We start from the raw sequence: 19,467 nt of genomic DNA, 5'->3' as shown, positions 1-19,467 counted from the left end.
CTCTCCCGGCCTTCCTTAAAGCGACCAAGACCTGGCTGTTCCGGCAGGCCTGGGGCTGTTGATTATAATCCAGCCCCAATTGATTGAATGGATGATGTCTTATTTTAAATAACTGTATTTTTAATTTTTATGTTTTACTTTTGTTGTGAGCTGCCCAGAGTCCCTAGGGAGTGGGCGGCATACAAATCTTATTAAAGTTGCAAAGTTGCAAATTAGCTTCCATCTGTTGCTTCTTGCCCTGCCCTCAGGTGCTTTGGAGAATAGCTTGACTCCCTCTTCTTTGTGGCAGCCCTGAGATATTGGAACACTGCTATCATGTCACCCTTAGTCTTTCTTTTCATAAGATTAGACATACACCTGCAACCATTCTTCATATGTTTTAGCCTCCAGTCCCCTAATCATCTTTGTTGATCTTCTCTGCACTCTTTCAAGAGTTTCCACATCTTTTTTACATTGTGGCGACAAAACTGAATTCCGTATTCCAAGTGTGGTCTTACCAAGGCATTATAAAGTGGTATTAACATTTCACGTGATCTTGATTCTATGAATGATAGACCTTCCCCCCTTTCTCATTTATGCCACATTTTTTTTAACTTGGGTGATGGATACTGCAGCTCGGAGAGTCTAAGAATCCCCCCTCCCATGAAATTGGATTCTGTAATGCTTTGCCTGTCCTTGTCATGGTTTTACATTATACAGGCCTGCAATGGATTTTTTCTTTTTATTTCCCATTTATGTCCTCTTAATCATGATTTAGGATCCTATCTATGCTGACTGAAACAATGATTAAAGCCTGTAGGAGGCTCTTAACTCAATTGGACCTTGGAAATAGGGGCACAGCTGAAACAGCATGCTAGATTTGCAAACAGAGGTCTTCATTCTTCTCCACCAAAGTCCTGCGATTGAAATTCTGAATTTAATATTTGAGGGCGTTCTTCGTTTTATTCTGTTACGCTGTAGCCTTGGTTTTATCTTGGTGACTGGGAAACCACTCGCACTTCCTCCTATATCCACTGTTGCATAAACCTACTTTGCATTTTTACTTCTACTTTTGGACTTTGCCTGACTTTCTTCCTGAAAGAAAGAAGGGTGGTGAAGCTCAGCTGTTAAGAAGGTGACTTCAGCCAGTTTCTTTTGGGCTTAATCTTTTTTTATTTGAGGAAATTGATTTTCCCTCTCTCCTTTATTACACCTTATCTTTATTACAGCTTATCTCAGCCGTGGTGGCGCAGTGGTGAGAATGCAGTACTGCAGGCTAATTGGGCTGACTGCCAGCCGTTCAGCAGTTCGATTCTCACCAGCTCAAGGTTGACTCAACCTTCCATCCTTCTGAGGTGGGTCAAATGAGGACCCAGATTGTTGTGGGCAATTTGCTGATTCTGTAAACCGCTTAGAGAGGGCTGTAAAGCACTGTTAAGTGGTATATAAGTCTATTGCTATTGCTTTGTTATTTTTGGCTTATCTTGCCAACTTTACCAAGAGGAATCTAGATGTAAACCAAGGACCAAGTCCAGACTTTCAAAGTATCTTACTGAATGTCTATGGAGATTCTCAGTCATCCAGGTCATAATTGTCTCAAAGGTGCTTTTTCAAAAGGCAACTGGACTGTTTTTTTCTTGAGGAAGAAGCCTCCTAATGACCAGATGACCGCAAAGAAATATGATCCTTCCAACCTTCCCCATCCCATCAGAACTAATTCTTCCATCACCTCCACCATCCTACTAGGATGGATGAAGCTTCTTGGATGAGAAGCAAAACCTCTTCCTCTTCCTTAAGGAAAAAGCACTCCAGTTGCCTTTTGAAAAAGCACCTTTGAAATGGAATGAACATATTAGGAGGAAATAGAACACGGGTAACAGAATACTTAAAAAGCATCGCAGTAGATCCAAGAAGAACGAAATAACCGTTTTCAATTTCTTTATAACAACATGGGAATAATTACTGTAAGTTAAACCACATCCTGAAATCAGCGTAATTCAGGCCTTTCCCTTAATTCTGTTCCTTTGTTGGTCATCCTTCTGCATATTCATAAATTAATGTGGCTTTCCTCCTGTAGACATTTTCCAACATAGGTAAAGCCAAATGTTTTTTTCGTCTTCATTTGGCATCTTTCCCACTTGGTGTTCCACCTATCAAGGAGCTCCTGGAAAATCAAAAGGATACAAGCTCTTTGAGAGCACTTTTTGGGGGGTCCCCGATAGACATTTGACCTTTGTCTGCAAGTAATAATTTTTTCCCGTGAAAATCTCAGCTGTGAATTCATCTTTAATGGGTCCCTTGTGTGAAAGGACAACTGAAGACACTCTGCCCCCACATTCTACTTTTATCATCATGTGCCTGTCCTTCAAGATCATCTAGATCAGAAAATAGACTCTGAAGAAGACTGGAACTTCATTGAGACAGGCTACAGTAAAGAATCTCACAAGACAGGTTGTATTTTCCCTTCCTGTCTGGCACAAAGAACCAGGACCGCAGTAGATTTATTCAAGCTATACTTAAGAATCTGGTCAATTGAAGTTCAATACTAAATTGGTGTCAGATAAGAATCTATGGAATTCAGAAACGTTGGACTTAAAGCACTTATGGGAACATAGGGATTCTAAACTGTTAACGTGCTTAACTCTGCCCCCACTCTCCCTGCTCTTCTCCTACCCTTCCCTCTCTAATATATCTCTGGGATTCAGCTAGTCTTAGTGTGTTACTAATTCTTTCCCTCCTTCCTGGACTCAAGGTGTGCTTTGGCATATTTTGTTTTTGCAAGAGTTTCACAAGAGATTGATCAAGATCATTTCCATAGTTTCCTACACCTTGAATGATCGTTCATCTTTACCCTAGCAGGGGAATAATTAGTAACATGATCAATCCGGGACCTGAACAGACTATAGATGTCGTCTTAAAAGCAAACCCCTTCCTACTGTTTTTATTTTATTTACAATGACTTGGGCTTGATTGAGTTCTTATTCTAGCCAAGCAATAATGGTAATGATTCTTATCTGATTATTTATCTCTGCTCTTCCTCCCTCTGGCATTGGCTCACATAGCTGACAGCATGATAATGATATCGCGTGGGAAAATGTTCTCATCACCCTCACAGTTTGGCTCTTGATGAAGATGAGTTTCCAACATTTTTCTACCCAGCTGTTGTTCCAAGAACTGCCCCACCCTTGTTGAAGTGTTTGATTTATTTTTTTTCTACCAGGGCATTCTTGTAGTATAAAATTGTGGTCTGCTACGGTATGTCCAGATTTTTTTATTTTATTTTTTCTTAATTAGAAATAGTCTGCTTTTAGTCTGTGGGTGGATATCGGTTCACTATCCTTCACCAGCCTGGTGCTCTTCAAAACCTGCTAGAATTCTGAATGTTATCATTTCTTGGATTCATACAGCTGGAAGGCATCTCTGAGATCTTCCAGTCCAACCTCCTGATTCAGGCAGGAGACTTTATACCAGTGATGGCTAATCTTTCGGGCACCGAGGACCCAAACTTGAACGTGCATGCTTGTGCACACGCCGGGGCACTGGAAACGAGAAGATCAGCTGGCCGGTGCGCATGTGCATGCTGACCATCTGATTTTCAGGTTTCCGAGACATGTACGCACGCCAGAGCACTGGAAACAGGAAGACCAGCTGGCTGGCATGCACATGCCAGTTTTTGGGGGCATATTTTGGGCCATTTTCAGGCCATTTTTCTAGCTGTTTTCAGGCTGTTTTTTGGCCTGAAAAATGACCTGAAAATGGCCCCAAAATGGTCTGGTTTTTGGCCGTTTTCATGCCTTTTTTTTTTTTTTTTTTGGCTAAATAGGCAGCCTCTGCTGGTTTCCTGTCTTTTTCTTAGCAGATTTTTTTTATTATTTTTTCCCTTCTATAACACCTTACAGTCATTATATCAACATTGTTATGTCATCATACCTGTACATGTATATAATATTTCACTTCTATATTTACACACCTTTATACACAGTTCTATATATATTTATATATATTGTTTTTTGGCTTAATTAATTTTATTCTTGTTTTGCAGCCATTTGTACCAATTGTTTCAAATTTCATAATATTCTGACTCTTCTTTATCTTTTAATTTCAGTGTTAATTTGTCCATCTCTGCACAATCCAAAGTTTTTTTATCACTAATTCATCCGAGGGGGTATTATTTTGTTTCCAGCATTGGGCAAATGCTATTCTAGCTGTAGTTAGCAGATGTGTTAATATGTACTTAATTTTCTTTGTATATTTCATGCCGTTTTCTAGTGCTCCAGCACCAGCGAAGACTAGAAACCAAAGGACAGCTGGCGATGGTGCATGTTCCACTGAGTGGGCCCTATGTGCCACCTGTGGCACACTTGCAATAGGTTCGCCATCCCAGATTCCATCCCAGTCAAATGATCAGTTAGTCTAGTTTTGAAAACCTCCATGGATGGAGCATCCACAACTCCAGAGGCAAACTATTCTGTTGATTAAATATTATGACTGTTAGGAGACAGAGAGGATTACTTACTTCTAGGTTGGATCACTGTTTAACAAGCTTCTGTTCGTATAGCTTCCATCTTCCGAATTGCACAAACTCTTTTTTTAAATATCTTGGTATATTGGGGAGAACAATAAATTGAAGAACTGGTTGATGGTCCAGAGATCAATTTACAGATTGTTACATTATTGTTCATCAGGGACACGGTGGCTTAGTACCTAAGACGCTAAGCTTGTCGATCAGAAAGGTCAGCAGTTCGGCGGTTCAAATCCCTAGTGCCGCGGAACGGAGTGAGCTCCCATTACTTGTCCCAGCTTATGCCAACCTAGCAATTCAAAAGCGCGTAAAAACTGCAAGTAGAAAAATAGGGACTACCTTTGGTGGGAAGGTTTGTGTGCCTTCGGCGTTCAGTCATGCCGGCCACATGACCATGGAGACGTCTTTGGACAGCGTTGGCTCTTTGGCTTTGATTCAAATCCCTAGTGCCGCGGAACGGAGTGAGCTCCCATTACTTGTCCCAGCTTATGCCAACCTAGCAATTCAAAAGCGCGTAAAAACTGCAAGTAGAAAAATAGGGACTACCTTTGGTGGGAAGGTCTGTGTGCCTTCGGCGTTCAGTCATGCCGGCCACATGACCATGGAGACGTCTTTGGACAGCGTTGGCTCTTTGGCTTTGAAACGAAGATGAGCACCATCACCTAGAGTCGGGAACGACTAGCACATATTGCGATGATAACCTTTACCTTTATGTTACTGTTCAGAAGACTAGTAAGAACTTTGGTTTGGAAGTGAGTCTTACGATTTCCGTTAAGAGATACTAGAACATCTCAGCTTCTGAAATGTATTTGAATATTGGTAGCTCAATTTGGTGGTTAGGCTGTTGGTTTTGAGCTCCAAGCTTGGCAATTTGGTTGCAAATGTTTCGTCACCATTCAGAGGAGACGTTGTCAATCCGTCAGAACTCAAAACGCGCTGACGACATTTCCTCGAAGAGTGACGAAACGTTTGCAACCAAATTGCCAAGCTCGGTGCTCAAACCAGCAGCCTATCACAACTTCTGTGGATGCCCCTCTTCTCTGTCTCTCCTATTCACGAGCCAACAAACTGGCACTGCTGTAAAAAGCAACAATGCCAGCTTTGGAAGGGAAATGGATGAATGTGCATTTATTCTCGCCTGCTTTCATATGCAAATACCAAATCAGAATATTAGACGGTTGCCAAATGATGACCTATGCCAATGATGGTGGGATTTGCTTTTTCTTTTTCCTAGTCAGATGATTTTGCAAAACAGGTTTGACAGCTGCAACAGTTGGGCGAATTATTTATTTATTTTATAATACTGGCACACACGCTAAAATGCTGAATTTGACTCTAGCTTTTCAATGTTTAGATTGTTGCCAAATTCTTAGGCTAATATTCTGTTTGTTTAATGGAATCCTTGATTTTTCTTAAATTTGGCAGTGATGTTTTCGATTCATGGACAGCCATAATCAATATTTGGAGTCTTCAGACACATTTGCAAGGTTGAAGACGTAACAGTCTCACAAAATGGTGGCCTTATAGTGGCTGGTCCACGTGGCCTTAGCCTTGGTGGTCATTTTTATTTGTGTGTCTTAGTTGATACTTGGCAACTTACTCCCTCCGTTTTCTTGGCAAGATTTCAGAAGTGGTTTATTATTTATTTATTTGATTTCTATAGCTGCCCATCTCATCAAGTGACTCTGGGTGACTCAAAATTTGAAATATTGCCATTGCTATCTTCTAGGGCTGAGAGAAGGACGCAGTGGCTCAGTGGCTAAGACGCTGAGCTTGTCGATCAGAAAGGTCGGCAGTTCGGCGGTTTGAATCCCTAATGCTGTGGTAATGGAGTGAGCTCCTGTGACTTGTCCCAGCTTCTGCCAACCTAGCAGTTCGAAAGCATATAAAAATGCAAGTAGAAAAAAATAGGAACCACCTTTGGTGGGAAGGTAAATGTGAGGACAGTAACAGCGTTCCGTGCGCCTTCAGATTTTAGTCATGCCGGACACATGACCACAGAGATGTCTTCGGAGAGTGCTGGCTTTTCGGCTTTGAAACAGAGGTGAGCACTGCCCCCTAGAGTCAGGAATGACTAGCACATATGTGTGAGGGGAACCTTTACCTTTACCTTAAAGTTCAATTTCATTTTTTAAGATTAAAATCCTTTTTAAAAAGTGAGCACAAGCTTGGTTCTTGTGTCTGGAAGCACAGGTGATATTTCTAACTAAACGCTCTATTTGAAAACAACCAAGAAACAATTTCTTGTGATAATATGGAGCTAAACTCCTCACCATCCCAGATGTGGTTTTGTTCTTCTGAACCCGTGTACCTCCCAACTCTTATTGGGGCCCATCGGATGAGATTGGTATCTCGTGAGAAGTTGGTTTGTGCTGACGGGCTACCAAAATGGATCTTTCGTTTGCCCTACTGAACTGGCAACCTTTAGAATGTGAAACGGATTCTAGTATTACATTCTGTACAAAACACGAGAAGATTGGTTTACAGAATGAAGCACAGCCACCACAATGGAGCCAAATGAAATTTCTTCCTGCTTCCAAGACCCTTAGTAATTCTGTACAGTGTGAGCTCAGCAGATATCTATGTATTGTGATGTCTTTTGTTGTTCGAATTCTTTGGAATTTGGAACTCTTTTTGACTTTTGTTTCAAACACTTCAGTTTCTGTCTGACTTCTGTGGCAACGTTTCCTCCACCCCCTTTATTCTTCTTTGTCTATTGGTAGAGTAAAAATCTATATATACAGTATATAAAAAGCAAAATACCACTCATGCATCATCATGAAATCTCCAGAACCGTAAAACCTACAAAGTTGAAATTTGGCACATATGTTCCTCTTGGCTTCTAGGTGTTTGCTAAGAAAGGATTTTTCAAAATGACCATTAGAGCATTAGTATTTCTTATATTATTATTAACACACTCTGATGCTAAGGAGTTAGACATTCTACTCCCCCTCCCCACCTGAAAAGAATTCTGTTCCAACTGCCACTTGGGCATGGGCATGGCCAGTGTGTGACTCATCCGGCGGGCTGGGAGTTTAGACATACTACTCCCCCTCCCCACCTGAAAAATGATCTGATGCTAAGGAGTTAGACTGAGGGAGGGAAGGGGGATAAGATAGGAGAGGCCTCTGTGGGGCCAGCCTGAGGGAGAGAAGGGGGATAGGAGAGGAGAGGCTTCTGCGGGGTAAGCCCGATCACATAGTTTCATAGTGGAGCATGGGTATCCAGCTAGTAAGAAATAAACAAATTGAAACTTGAGCTCCCCAAGTTCTCTGCGTAAAGAAGTGGGGTTGGAAGGGACATTATTCCAGGACTTTGCCTCTTTTATTCCATCTGAAATCTAGACATGATATTTTACATTCCAGAAGTTTTTCTTTTTTTAAAAAAATGATAGTAGTCAGAGACATTCTGACTCTGACTCTTTCAAAACATTTGCGAAACACGAAAAAATGCTGCAAATTTGTGGAGACGGTAAAACGAAGTTCTCAATTCTTTGCAAACAAGATACAAGGAAAGATTGCTAATCTGTTGCATGCTGAAGCCTTTCAAGATAAGGAATGCCTGGTTTGGTGACCTGGACTGAGACTCGGAGTTTTATAAAATCACTAAACAAACAGTCGTGTACTTTGCTAATCAACTGTTGCACTGTTACCATAGAAGCCGGGCTGAAAACAATGAACAGATAATCTGTATTTAGTAGCCTAGCATGGTAACACTTTTAAGTCACCCAAGACTTTGACATGGTGGACTAGGGACAGTTACATGATAATTATTTGGAAAGCAGATAAACCTAGCAAACAAATCAGTATTGTGTAAAGCCTTCCAGGACCTCTGCTTCTTAAAGGTTTGTACAAAACAAGCCCTTACCTCTTCCTTTAAAAGCACCTTCATGACAAGCGTCAGAAATAATATATATATATATATATATTATAATACATACATACATACATACATACATACATACATACATACATACATACATATTTGTTATATTTGTGCTGATAAATAAATAAAGGGAGACTAGAATAGATCTATTTCAAGCTATTTAGCTCTCATCAGCTAGCCATACCCTTGCTGGGAATCGAACCTGTGCTCTATTGCCTCTTAGGCAGATGTGTTAACCATTGAGTTACAGAGCTCGACTCCTTATCAGCCAGGCCAGGGTGAAAGGTATATATCATATATATATATATGATAGCAATAGCACTTAGACGTATATACTGTTTACAGCTCTCTCTAAGCGGTATATAGAGTCAGCCTATTGCCCCCAACAATCTGGGCCCTCATTTTAACCAACTCGGAAGGATGGAAGGCCTGGTGAGATTTGAACTGCCAAATTGCAGGCAGTCAGCAGATGTAGCCTGCAGTACTACACTCTAACCACTGTGCCACTGTGGCTCATTTGATGATAACTTGAATGCACATAATAGCTTTGATCAGTTAGTCCCCCAGCCAAGTGCAATAAAAATTAGACCAAAAAAGCTTCAGAAAATGTAATACCACTGTAAGCAAAAACACAACTGCAGCAGATCCAGAGGGCTTCTCCATAAATAGTACCTTAAAGTCTGTAGGTTGGTTAATCTAATACTAGCCCTACATTAGTTAAGAAAAAAAATCTGGTAGCTTTGTAATGGTTTAAATGTCTTCCTTTGGTCTCAGGTCAACATCTCAAGGCAAAGTACAACCCCCAGATCTACTGTATTGGGCTATTAAGGTTTCCTGTGTTAATACTAAGCTGCATAAACAGAGGGATAGAACCAAGATGATGTGAAGTGTTAATATCACTTTATAATGCCTTGGTAAGGCCACACTTGGAACACTGCATTCAGTTTTGATTGCCACGATGTAAAAAAGATGTTGAGACTCTAGAAGGACTGCAGAGAAGAGCAGCAAAAATGATTAGGGGACTGGAGGCTAAAACATATGAAGAACGGTTGCTGGAACTGGGTATGTCTAGTTCAGTGATGGGCAACCTTTTTGGCGTGGTGTGTCAAAAATCGGCAAAAAATCGAGCATAACCCGCGTTGTGTGTCACTTCGACAAAAACATAAATTTTGCGCAATTTATAGTTGCTGCTAATGGCGCTCACAGTTCCCATTGGCACTCCGCTGTTCCCTGCTGTGGTGCAGTCGTAACCGACAGTCCCAGGAGTAGACTCTCTGTGCCGGCCTGACTGGAGAGAGGCGCGCACTGTTCCCGCGCTCCTCTCCTGCGGGTCCTCCCTCGCCGCACTGATGACGTGTGTGCACACGGCATGCACGCCTTACCAGCAGCCCCTGCGCTCAGAAAGGGGCGGCGGCGATACAGTAAGTGAGTGTGGGCGGGGGAGATCACACGTCCCACCCACCCCCGTTCCTCCAGCACAGATTCTTTCATCCTCGGCGGCCGTGCAGGAGCCGAGGATGAATCGCATGAAATCCTGTGCGTGTCACCCCAAATGGCTACGCGTGTCAGCACTGACACGCGTGTCATAGGTTCGCCATCACTGGTCTAGTTTAATGAAAAGAAGGACTAGGGGAGACATGATAGCAGTGTTCTGATATCTCAAGGGATGCCACAAAGAACAGGGAGTCAAACTATTCTTCAAAGCACCTGAGGACAGGACAAGAAGCAATGGAGGGAAACTTATCAAGGAGAGAAGCAACTTAGAACTAAGGATAAAATTCCTGACAGATAGAACAATTAATCAGTGAAACAACTTGCCTCCAGAGGTTGTAAATGCTCCAACACTGGAAGCTTTTAAGAAGATGTTGGATAACCATTTATCTGAAGTGGTGTAGGGTTTCCTGCCTGATCAGGGGGTTGGACTAGAAGACCACCAAGATCCCTTTCAACTCTGTTATTGTATTCTAATATGTAGGAAGTACTTTGAATCTTTAATTTCCCATTGCTGACATCCAAGATTTGTTCTCTCTGCTTTGCTAGCATTTTTGGAGTTCTAGGTCCTGGGAAGCAATGATGAGCTGGGATTTGACATTCAGCAATATCTTCAATGTTCCAGGTTGCTCTTCTGGAATTAAACATCCATTCCTGGTGGACACTCACCTGTTATTAGCAGATCTCCTTCTTATCAGAGAACACTTGCCAGGTTCTCTTTTAATGGAGGAAAAGGGCCTCCAAGTTGGGACAAGGAAAAGGGCGGCAGAAGGCAGCTTAACTTGTATTCTTCTTGCTGCTAGTTAACTTGATTTATTCCGTTGGCATTTCATTTGCTTTGACTGAGGAATTGAGTAGGATGCAAACAGCCAAAGATGGCCACCTTTTGTGGAGGAGAAGTCCATTTTTGTTTGCAGGATAAAAGAATGCAGTTTTTAATCAAGAGGAGCAGAACTGAGAACACATCTCTTCCTTTAAGCAATTTATCTCTCCACAAATTGGAAAGACCTGAAACCTTCATGAGAAATGCTTGGCTGTCTTTTAGCGGAAGGGGTCTAATTTTGGGAGATAGACAGTTGATGCCAGCATGGATTCTGGGTATGTGATCCCCCCCCCCCCAATTTGCAAAGGAAACCACAATTTAGGACAACCTCTGTAGCAGATTGGTCAGAACACTGGTTTGCTGCAAAATCTGCATTGGTGTTTTGAGTACACACAGCATATGCAGTGTTGAGTTTTCGTTTGGACTAGTTCCTAAATTTACCTCTCCAGAAGTTATCTCAGAAGGTTTGAGTTTTGAGTTTTTTGAGTTTTATTGGGATTTATATGCCGCCCTTTTCCCTGAGGGGACTCAGGGCGGCTTACAACCACAAGGGAGGGGGGTGCAGTGTCAAAAACAGAACAGTATGTGAACAAAGAAAAAATAGTAAAAAACACAACTTTCATTCAGCAATCAAACACTCGGGCGGGTAAATTGGGAACCTATCCCCAGGCCTGCTGGGAGAGCCAGATCTTGAGGGCTGCGCGGAAGGTCTGGATAGTGGTGAGGGTACGGATCTCAACGGGGAGGTCGTTCCACAGGGTCGGAGCTGCAACAGAAAAGGCTCTCCTCCGTGTGGTTGCCAGTCGGCATTGACTGGCAGATGGAATTCGGAGGAGGCCCAGTCTGTGCGATCTAATTGGTCGATTTAGGGAGGTAATCGGCAGAAGGCGGTCTCTCAAGTACCCAGATCCACTACCATGGAGTGCTTTAAAGATGGTCATCAGTACCCTGAAGCGCACCCGGAGACCAACAGGTAGCCAGTGCAGCTCGCGGAGGACGGGTGTAACGTGGGCGAACCGCGGTGCGCCCACTATCACTCGCGCGGCTGCATTCTGGACTAGCTGTAGCCGCCGGATGCACTTCAAGGGCAACCCCATGTAGAGCCCATTGCAGTATTCCAGCCTAGAGATCACAAGGGCTCGAGTGACTGTTGTGAGAGCCTCCCGGTCTAGGTAGGGCCGCAACTGGCGGACCAGGCGAACCTGGGCAAATGCCCCCCTGGTCACAGCTGACAGCTGGTGGTCAAAAGTCAGCTGTGGGTCCAGGAGGACTCCTAAGTTGCGGACCCTATCTGAGGGGTATAAAATTTGACCCCCCAGCCTAAGCGTTGGTGTATTAGCCAAATTATTGGGAGGGAAGCACAACAGCCACTCGGTCTTGTCCGGGTTGAGTACCAGTTTGTTAGCACTCATCCAGTTCCTAACGGCCTCCAGACCCTGGTTCATCACGTCCACCGCTTCATTGAGTTGGCACGGGGCGGACAGATACAGTTGCGTATCGTCCGCATATTGGTGGTATTTTATCCCGTGCCTCCGAATGATCTCGCCCAGCGGTTTCATGTATATGTTAAATAGTAGGGGGGATAAGACCGAACCCTGCGGCACCCCACATGTTAGGGGCCTCAGGGACGATCTCTGCCCCCCGACCAACACCGACTGCGACCTGTCCGAGAGGTAGGAGGAGAACCACCGTAAAACAGTGCCTCCCACTCCCACCTCCCGCAGACGTCGCAGAAGGATACCATGGTCGATGGTATCGAAAGCCGCTGAGAGGTCAAGGAGAACCAGGATGGACGCATAGCCTCCATCTCTGGCCCTCCAGAGATCATCAGTCAATGCGACCAAAGCGGTTTCTGTGCTGTAACCAGGTCTGAAGCCGGACTGGAAGGGGTCAAGATAACTAAGAAGGTGGAGAAGCAGAGGTGTCCTTTCACAGCGCACCCCTGTACCTTCAACCTGTGTTGTGAAAATAGCACATAATAGAGTATGACACTATGCAAACCTGAACTAAGACAGTCTCTTTGTGTGTTAAGCAGGCACGCACAAGGCATATCAAATCTCACTGGGTGCCTCTTAACACTGGGGTGTTAATGCTACCTGTGGTGAGTCCACTTTTTCCTTATTCATCCTAAGGGGCCCATTTAGCTTAGTGAGAGTCCTGTTACATATTCCATTAAAGATTTAGTTCTTAATTTTTTTTTCCATGCAGGGTAAAAAGGATCCTCTTTGCTCTTCAGCTGTGCTTTTACCATTAAGCCCATACCTTGATGTGCTCTTTACCTTAAGTAAACAAATTATCCATTGGGGGCACCGGAAACTGTTTTCTAAGCTCCGAGGTTGCTTGCAGAGATGGAATTATGGTTAAAATCTGGGGGGGAAAAAGGGATTAAGTCTTTTTCTTCCTATAGTGGTCCTAATAAAGATTGGACTCCCAACTGTTCACAAAAGACTGGCAGACACACTTTTGTTCTGCTTCTCTAACTCTCCTCTGTTTGTATGTTTTAAAAGAAAATTGCTTATGTCACAATTCACAACAAGCCACAATTGCTTTTTGCTGGATATTTCTTTCACTCTGACCTGGCTGTGGCTATTTCTGCGTGTGTTCTTTCTTGCTGTTTGGTTCTTGTCCAAGAGATTGAATGAGTGAATGTTTAAGAAGCAGAGTCTTCTGTATTTATTGACTTGGCTTAGTAGGGACCCCTGCGTTTATACTGTGGCTTAAAAAAAATAGCACGTTCCAGCCATTAGATTATCCTGGGTGTCCTCCATCTCAGTTTGTACTAAAAAGCTAATTAATTTAACAGCCTTTCAATCCTCCTTCCTTTAATGTTGTGTTGATTGAAAATTAGCCAGCAGTAAAAGGAGAAGTGATATGCAATTCACCTTAGACTCAAAATAGATTTCGCTTCTTCTAAAGGTTCCTGTACAAAAAGAGATTCTGGTGAGACATTTTAGCCTAGGTTTAATTTTTACTTTTAGCTTAGCTTTCTTGCTCTCTCTCTCTCTCCTTCTCCCCCTCCTGTTAGTTGCAGAGACATTTGCTTTCCTGGGCCGTGAAAAAAAAATCATGTTCGGTGAAATGTTTTTTTCCCCATGTTTTATTTATTTTATTTCTATAACATTCAAATTCCATCGAACAGTGTGTGATCTGGGCACAGTTATTTTTAACTAATCATAATCCACATATTTGTTGTTGTATTCATCATAATATTGATAATATAATAATAATATTTAACATCATCTTTAGTAACTCTCTGCATTAATATTCTCCTCCTTTCTGACTTCTGTTTCTGTTCTCTAGCCATTGATAAAATACATCCCATATCAAAAAATATTCAGTTTCTTCTTTATCCTTAATAGTTAGTGTTAATCTATCCATTTCAGCGCATTCTAATATTTTCTTAATTACATTCTCATCTAAGGGAATCTTATCATTTTTCCATTGCAATGCAAATACAATTCTGGTTGCGGCTAGGCTAGTATATGTAAAAACCAAATATATAGCCTTTTTATCATATCTTGTTTTTAAAACTCCTCTTTTTAACGGTTGCACCTCTTTGCATCTTGGGTATCCCTTTCTGTGCTTTTTACCATTTTGTCTAATTGTGCAGGACATTAAGATGAAAAACAGGATCCTTGTTGCTTAGGATTTAATCTGCTTCTGCTGCTTAGTCTCTCTCTCTCTGAACTTCCCAAGAGATCTGTTACTTAGGTAGCAGAGGAAAAGCTTGTAAAAGGAAACCCTGTGTGTATATGTGCACCCCCCCCCCCCAACATACTGTGTCTGTGTGTATACCTGCACACTTCTTTGTGGGTATATCGAAAGCTGGTGCCTCTCTTTCTACACTTCATTGGATTTCTGTGTTTGCACCCTCTCCATCTACCTGTTTGTGAACTATCCTGAAAAAAAGAGAGCCTTGCCTACTTTATCTTGGCTTTGTGTAAGTAAATAGCCCTCTTCCCTCGCAGGAATGCTCATAAATCTCTTCTTCTTAACAGTGCTTTTTTTTTTTTAAGTACAATCTTGGAACTTAACATTCCAGTTAGGTGCCTGCAGGGTATTATTTTCCCCTTCTTCTTCTTTGTTTTTTTGAAGCAAAAATTAGAAACATTTTCTTTTTTGCTTTTCACCTGCAGATGTTATTGATGTTTTAAATCTTCTGAAGAATGGAAGCAGTAGTCAAGTCTTCGTAAGGTGCATGTATGGAAAAAAGCCAAGATTACAGCCTTCCCCAATCTGTTGTCTTCCCAGATGTGTTGGGGCAACTTTCAGGAATTCCCTCGTTCACCAGGGTCAATAGAATCCTGGGAGCTGTAGTACAAACATGCCTAGATAAATGTGAATGAGGAAATTTCTGGTTTCGTGGACTAAAATAAAAGCTGGGGAAATGCCCTTTGTTCTCTGGAACTTTTTGTCTTGGAGGATTGAATTATAATTGCATGTGATGGGTGAGGTAGCCCAAATTCAACAGGACCAGTAAAGGTGATGTTGGATATTGGTTTCCTTTTTCTTAAAAGCTCAGTTTACTCCCAGGATAGGAATTGCATGAAGGAAATGTCCTTCTGTGAAAGAAACCATAATCTGCATGAAGACCACATGTAGGCAAAGTAAGGGCTACCTGTGACCTCTAAGCATTCTCCTTTTTATGGTTTCTTTTGATGATCATTGGCAGAAGCATTATGTTTGACCATTTTAGGAGGGATACCAGGTGAATCCCTTCCAAAATTCCTACTTTTTTAACCAGATTCCCCCCCCTCCCCAACGACAGCACTTGGAATTGGCTACCTAGTGTTGGCTAATGTTTTAAATTGTTATTATTATACAGCAATAGCACTTAGACATATACTGCTTCATAGTGCTTTTACAGCCCTCTCTAAGTGGTTTACAGAGTCAGCCTCTTGCCCCCAACAATCTGGATCCTCATCTTACCCATCTCAGAAGGAGGGAAGGTTGAATCAACCTTGAGCCTGGTGAGATTTGAACTGCCAAATTGCAGGCAGCCAGTAGTCAGCAGAAGTAGCCTTCAGTATTGCACTCTAACCACTGCGCCACCTTGGCTCATATGATGATAACTTGAATGCACATAACAGCTTTAATCAGTTAGTCGCCCAGCCAAGTGCAATAAAAATTAGACCAGAAAAGCTTCAGAAAATGTAATACCAATGTAAAACACAATACAACTGCAGCAGATCCAGAAGACTTCTCCGTAAATAATATCTTAAAGTCTGTAGGTTGGTTAATCTAATACTAGCCCTACATTAGTTAAGAAAAAAAAATCTGGTAGCTTTGTAATGGTTTAAATGTCTTCCTTTGGTCTCAGGTCAACATCTCAGAAGGAGGGAAGGAGGGAGGAGGGAAGGAGGGAGATTTGAACTGCCAAATTGCAGGCAGCCAGTAGTAAGCAGAAGTAGCCTGCAGTACTGCACTCTAACCACTGCGCCATCTTGGCTCATATGATGATAACTTGAATGTACATAACAGCTTTAATCAGTTAGTCGGCCAGCCAAGTGCAATAAAAATTAGACCAGAAAAGCTTCAGAAAATGTTATACCAATGTAAGCAAACTGCAGCTAGAAGTCAGCTGAGTACTGACCACTGTGCCATCTCGGTTCTATATTGTTTATTGTTGATGTTGGGTATATTGTAAAGCTGTTGCTTTCTCTGGCCTGTTCTTAGATATAAGTGCATATCAAACTAAAGTACATCTTACTAATTAATAATTGCTAATAACAGGCAAAGGTTGTTGAATGCAAAATAACTATAATAAATATTGACTAATATTTCCTAGGCTTCAGTTCCACACATAGTTGCTCTTTGTCCTCAACCCACTCCAGCCAGGACTGTTAAAGCCAAAATAAATAAATCCACACTAATTTGGCACGACAGATTTACGTAATTTAGAACAGGACACAAAATTCCGGTTCTCTGGGAGCAGAATTTCAGTTGCGTGGACGTTGTGATAAATTCAAGCACCGCATGGAGACACATACTGCTTGCCACCTGAATTTGCTTTCTTGGCGAGAGATATGGGAATAATAACTGCTGCTTCCATCTCTGCCAAATTGCTAATAGCTTATAAGCTTTCCCTAATAAATCCCCCTTGGGGCATGTATGTTTGTTAGAGATTGCTAGTGCTAATGTCCTGGATTTTGTCTGCATCTTACACAAATAACTTAATGGAGGTGAAGTACTTTGAGTTGGCGTAGTTCTAATGTAAAGGCATAAATTAGGGAGTGGACTGCAAAATCGAAGTCTTCTTATCAAGTATGTTATACCTTGTTCTTCTCAAGTAAACCTTTTTATTTTAGTTAACTGAAACTTAGCTAACCATACTAGTTAACAAAAGCTTTAGTTAATCATTGCTTAAATCCATGCCTGGCTTCTCAAATTTTCCTAATCCAGGTGTTTTCTGCTCAATGTGTAGATATTATGGCTTTCAGAATAAGTAAACCTTAGTTGCTATTAAATGAAGAATTCTCTATCCAAATTGTGTTCTAAGACTCAGTGCATGACACACAAATCCTTGTTTAAAAGTAGATCCAAATTGTTACCATGCCATCAGCTTGTGGAAAGTGATGAATTTGGACTGGGGATGGTTGGGAGACTGGGTGAGTGGTGTGGTGGCCTAAAGGTGGAGCTCTTGCCTCACAATCATGAAAGGCTGTGAGTTCGATCCTAGGCAGAGGCAGATATTTCTCTCTCTGGGCACTTTGGGAATATATCTGTTGAATATAACTCCGCATTGGAGACAGGAAGGGCATCCGGCCAGTAAACACTCAGCTCCATTCAGTTGCCCAGACTCCACCCCACTAGGGGTCGTTAAAAGAAGAAGAAGATGATGATGATTGTTGGAAGAGCTTTCTCATCAGATATGAGGCTCACAGTTTTGTTTCCTGCCACTCTTTGATCAAACCTACTTCTGTTGCATCAATAAAGTAGGATTTTATCTCTGTAGGGTAGCCTGTGCATCTGGAGGGAAGGAAGGCCGGGATGTAAACCAGACCAATTCTAGTCTTTTTCTTCTGTTAATGAAACTGTCACTGATGCCAAATTGGCTAATCTTTTGTTCTCAATGGCAATTTAGTTTTTCTCCCCTATACCAATGGCCCCCATACTTTTGGGCACCAGGGGACCATTCTGTGGAGAGAGGTTTTTCCGCGGACCAGAGGGGGCGTGGTTTTGTAACGGTGGGTTGCAGGCTGTACGCTCTGGTACAGGCGTACCGGAGCCTGCCCGGAGCACCGGGTACTGTTCCGTTCTGGTGCTCCGGAGGGCCTGCCCACGCTCCTTACCGTGTTTTAAAGCTGTCAGCGCTTCCGTGCATGCAATAGCAATAGCAGTTAGACTTATATACCGCTTCATAGGGCTTTCAGCCCTCTCTAAGCGGTTTACAGAGTCAGCATATCGCCCCCACACTCTGGGTCCTCATTTCACCCACCTCGGAAGGATGGAAGCCTGAGTCAACCTTGAGCCAGTGAGATTAGAACCGCTGAACTGCAAATAACAGTCAGCTGAAGTGGCCTGCAGTACTGCACCCTAACCACTGCGCCACCTTGGCTCTTATAATGTGCGCATGGCACATGGCGCATACATTGCCTGCGCGACGCTGGAGCATCGTGGAGGCTTACGGAAGTGTCATTTGACGCCACGGTGATGTTGTGGCCGTAATGGAATCCGGAACCCACCACTGCTTCGTATGCTGCCTGAATCTTGCAGGTGGGGCTTCCCTTGTTTGCATGGCCTGGTTTTTGGCATGGCGTGGACAGGTTCCAATCCATAGACTGGGGGTTAGGGACTCCTGCCCTATACTGCTTAAGCCAGGGGTATCCAACCATGGCAATTTTAAGTCTGGCGGACTTCAACTCCCAGAATTCCCCAGCCAGCATTCTGGGAGTTGAAGTCCGACAGGCATAAAGTTGTCAAGATTGGAGACACCCACCCCCCCCCCCGCTTAAACTGATGTCTGGATTCTAACACTCTCTCCCCAGCATGGGAGGTCCCAAAGAATACATCCCTCCTAAAAACATCCCATTCATGCAAATAATTAGCCTGTTAAGAAGGCACATACCTCTTTGTGTGGAATCTTAGCTATGCTATGAATTGGTGCAGCCCAGTCGAGAGTTTTTTCACTGCTTCAGAATGATCGAATCTACTTCCCTGAATGCATTTTCCTTACATATTGTTAAAAAAGTTTTCTCTTCCTTTCTTTTATTTTTCCCACAGAACTCATCCTTGAGTTGCCGTGACTCTTGGTGCCCCATTCTTGGGATCTGGCAGAATTTGCTGAAGCCTGCATGCTGCTTCATGCAGACACAGTAAGTTATATATACGTGTGCGAGGGATTGGAGGGGTGGGGTGGGGGAAGGAAATTACTACAGGTAGTCCTTTTTCAGCGTTAATTGCAGAAAAATCAAATCCAGAAAGCACACACACACAACTGATTCAACTGGATTCATTAACTTCTTTATATACATAATGACATAAATAAATGTACAATACCAATAGTAGGTTCTTTCAATGTGGTAGAAGTTACAAGTAGAACACAAACAGGAGAGAACAGTTAGTTTCATTTCAGAGTTCAGAGCAGACAGAGAGTTTCAGTCTCAATTCTCAGCACAGACTCAGATCTGTTTACACTCCCGTTGGCTGACATAATTGCTGTGCCTATTCATTGGCTGACTTTGTTATCATGTCTCTCCCAGTCATGAATATTCTAACATCCTTGACTTACAACAGTTTGTGTACTACTTGAAATAAAAAAACCAGG

The 19,467-nt window shown here is 42.5% G+C and overlaps 1 protein-coding gene across 1 annotated transcript in view; it reads left to right on the top strand.

The window, feature by feature from the left end:
- LOC116519576 (A-kinase anchor protein 13-like) overlaps nucleotides 1-19,467 on the top strand; it is a 204,194-nt gene that overhangs the window by 59,171 nt on the left and 125,556 nt on the right. Inside the window, exon 2 of the mRNA XM_032233524.1 lies at nucleotides 18,924-19,015. The gene's annotated coding sequence lies outside the window, so the exon portion shown is untranslated. The remainder of the gene's footprint in view (nucleotides 1-18,923; nucleotides 19,016-19,467) is intronic.

The sequence above is a fragment of the Thamnophis elegans genome, chromosome 16, assembly GCF_009769535.1.
Source record: "Thamnophis elegans isolate rThaEle1 chromosome 16, rThaEle1.pri, whole genome shotgun sequence".
Taxonomy (NCBI): Eukaryota; Metazoa; Chordata; class Lepidosauria; order Squamata; family Colubridae; genus Thamnophis; species Thamnophis elegans.
The sequence above is the reverse complement of the archived record's forward strand: the minus strand, read 5'-3'. Positions and strand labels throughout refer to the sequence as shown.